At 38.7% G+C, this 3934-nt stretch overlaps 1 pseudogene; it reads right to left on the reverse strand.

Annotated features, from left to right (window-relative positions):
• Positions 1 to 2205: 2205 nt before the first annotated feature.
• On the reverse strand, positions 2206 to 2317 carry LOC148016145 (U5 spliceosomal RNA; annotated as a pseudogene).
• Between the last annotated feature and the right edge of the window lie 1617 nt (positions 2318 to 3934).

Below are 3934 nucleotides of genomic sequence, written 5' to 3' on the forward strand. Positions count from 1 at the left end.
TAAAACTCTAGGGCACCTGGTCACAGATCTCCCATATCACTCCTTCCTCTTCCAGTTCAAACTATAGTTTTTAGCCTGTCAACAATGATCGCGACGCACGCGATTTTGTCAATCTGTCTTTTCTATGAAAATCCCATAACTGGCTGAAAAAAGTAACTTGCTTTTTTGCATGCCATCCTCATCTAGAAGCTTTTCTAACTTTTTGGATTTTTACAATAAATAATATCAAAAATAGACTAAAATTATCCAAAAATCTAGTATTTATGGATAATCCATGCCACGGACACTAGCACTAATGACTCAGATCACATTGACTCTCTACATTAATAAGAAAGTTGGATGATGATGCGTTCCAAACTTTTTCACACTGTGTCCACATAGCATCACGATAACGTGGTGGGCGGAATTGCTTGAGTTGATGCATCCAACACATGATAAACCCAAGAGGAAGCTCACTCAAGAACACAATAACAAATATGGAGGCCAATACATTTTCTTGTTGGTTTTTCTTCCTTCTTCCTCTTACAATGCAATGTAAACAAAGTATAGATAAGCTACAACATAAAGGAAAGTGGCTTACTAAGTCAAGTAGTGCATAATTGTAAACCGATTGGCACTATAAGTATACTATTGTAGGTAGATGTAACTAATCAAATATAGTACGTGATAAGTTGTGTCCATGTGAAGAGTATAATGATCACTAACGTGCTAAGTGTAGATGTGTGAACTTATCTAACTAGGTATTCCATCATCAATGCCTTCACATTTTGAGCGTGCCATCTCAACAGAAGTCTTGCTCTTCGTAAGAGTTCATAATAATACCCATGGAATCATCCTTCAATAAGCCTTGTGAATTTTTCAACACCATTTATTAGAATGAATTATTTGCCAAGTATAGGAAAGGAGGGAAGATATGCCTGAGTGAGTGCCTCAATAGCCTTTGGGATGTCCTTTTTATTCTCTTCTTAAATCATATTTACATGTTTTTTTTTTTTTGCTATGTTAAGCTCCTTTATCATAGCCTTCTGCTCCTCAAGGAGTAATAACTTCTCAATACTTATAGCTAGTTGCTTAACATCTTCAATTCTCTTGTAGTTGAGTGATGATATGTGAAGTCTAATTGGGTAGGTGGCTCTCCCTAGTAGGATAAGAAGCACACTAACCCAAAATAGAATTCATAAAACCCACGTCTATTTACAAAATTAACTATGTTATGTTGGTCTACAATCTTTAGGAAGCTTGTATAGCCTTCTCTTACAATCCTCCTCTGATTGTTGACTCATCCTCAATATGGAGGGTAAATAAGAGTCTTGGACCCTATAACCAATTGTATAATATCCATCATTTTCTTAAAGCTCTAAAACTCCTCTTGGAAGCTTAGCTAGGTTTGTTAGCTCTTCTTGCTAGGCCAAGCTACACACGAACTTTCACAACATTCACACTTCTATTTATAGAATGAACAATCCAATGTTACTTTGCAACCGTCAAGAAGTTTATTGAGCTTTTTATTTACGATGCTCCTTTGTTTGTTGACCCTTCCTTGGCATGAATCATGGATGAAAGTCTTGGACTCTATGACAACATTTTCAATCTCATATTTTTCCTTAACGCTCTACAATTTCTCTTGGAAGCATAACATTAAAAAGATGGCATATCATGTGTTGAATTGTGCATTAATAATTTTCCTAGTATTGTCAAATAAGTTTGCTTAGGTTATCAAGGAAGAGAAAGAACTTCTCATCTAGGGATTCCCTTCCAGTAATAATTTCCTCTCAAATCTTCTTTGCCAAGGTCCTCTGAGGCTTCTTCATCAACTCGTATTTCCCCTCCAATTGTTTGGATGTTCTGGGGGCAACCTATAATTGAATACTTAAAATGAGAGAACCATCAAAGAATAGAGTGAATTAGCATGATCTAAAAACTAATCTAAACCCCATCACACCCAAGGAGGTATTTGGTATAATTCTAAACAATGCATGTTAAAAATACAGCAAGCACCTTAAGTACAAAACATCATAATTTTGACAATGCAACTAAAGCATTTTTGTATTTTTGTATTTTTGTACTATGGTAAATTAATCTGCCACTTGGTACTTTGAACGTGTTTGCCTCGAGCCTTGTGGTCCTTTCAGCACCGGAAAGGGAGCAGACAGTAAACGGGTTTTCCATCGTCAGAAATTCGGCGTTGCAAGAGCCCCCTCTGGCTAGCGAGAGGGGCCGCTCCAAAAATATGGATACGCTGCTTTGCTGTGCTGGGCACACGGTATTCTTTAGTAAAAGGCGAAAGAATAGTTCGCTCTGTGCCCCACACGCAGCTTTCTGGTCTGAAATCTGTGCTCGGGGGAGCCTTTCTACCACCGCACCACACCTCCATGGCCTTGGCCCGCATGTGGGATGTCCAAGGAACGTACGGTGCGATAGGCACATCACCTAGCGTAAGATGGCCGTGTTCCAATGTTGATGCTTGAAACCACATCTACATAGCCATTGTCCTCGTCATCACAAGTATGTATCGATGTTGTGAGATGTCAAAGGTATGCCTCTCTATCATAGCCCTTCAATTGCAAGGTCTACCTCAGGAACTAGAGACTTTGGCAAGGGAGCCAAGCATTTCCTCTTCTACACGAGGAAACTTTTACAAAGAATAGAGTTTTGGAATATTGCCAAAGCTTCCATTTCCCTTGGTACACAACCACTTAACCTCTTGGGCTGCTAGGGAGGTTGTGGGGCACTTTGGGGATACTGGTTTCAGCTTCGTTTGCAAATGTAGTGGCTAGTTCAAATGTATGAAGCCCCTGAATTAACTAGCCAACATTGACCATAGTAGATGGATGAGGTATCTTGCAAAACATCAAGAGAAGAAGTAGTAAGTATGGAATCATCATCAAAATCAACCTGCCCGACATTAATCTCTTCAATCTTCACATTGGACTTGCTAGGGATACTGAGGGAGGGCTCTACTTATCATAAACATTACGAATCTTATCCCGTAACTCCCAAGCAGTCTCCCCATCAAAGATAACATTATAGTAGACCTACTTAGAGAGTGACAAAATGATTGTAGATTTACATAACTCGTCCAATTCAACCTAATCATCTACATCAATGCATTCAGGCCTGACACCCTCATGTCTCTATCACTTAATTTGCAATTTCTACACTAGAACCTACCAAATTTGTACCTTCGTGTAGCTGAAATTGGTGCCATCCAACTTGTGAACGTTGAAGATAGCACAATCATTCGATCCACCAGCCATAATGGAGTAACGTTAAAGCACTATCCAAACCAAACTGGCTGATGTAAATGATAGCGATTCAGTTTAAAAGCACAGCCAAGATAGTGTCTAATAGAGAAAAAACTACAAAGAGTAGGGCTATCCACACTAACAACCAATGAATGACAATCAAGTCGAAGCATCTGCCCTCATAAATGATGCATAAACCTATAATTACAGCAAACTAAAATAATCAAAGCAATAAACCCAAAGCCGAGTGTGAGCAATCAACTAATTAAATCCAAGTTGTAATTGCTAGGTATATCTTGCAAGAAGTGGGATATGAACAAACCACTAGTAATCAATGAGCACGCAATCAGTATTGAGAATTGTTAAACTCAATGTGTCAAAGAGAGATACATCCAATAGGCATAACTGTCATGTATATAGTAGGTCTCCAACATAGCACAAGAGAACTACTAGATTTACAATTGACTAAGCAAGTGTAAAGAAGCTTAATACATAGCCAAGTAGGATGAACACATCATTGACCACAACTTGACCATAGATAGATGCCAACTCAAAGCACGAATCGAATGAGCAACAACTGCATCCAAATAGCATCTAGAGAGCATAGACATAACTCAACCGAGTCCCATGGTTTGATTGAAGTAAGCTCAACTACATAAACCCAAAGCTCTGTTCAAATGCAAAGTATC

Source organism: Lygodium microphyllum, chromosome 23 (genome assembly GCF_053477565.2).
Source record: "Lygodium microphyllum isolate KBCC chromosome 23, Lygodium_microphyllum_v1.1.10, whole genome shotgun sequence".
NCBI lineage: Eukaryota > Viridiplantae > Streptophyta > Polypodiopsida > Schizaeales > Lygodiaceae > Lygodium > Lygodium microphyllum.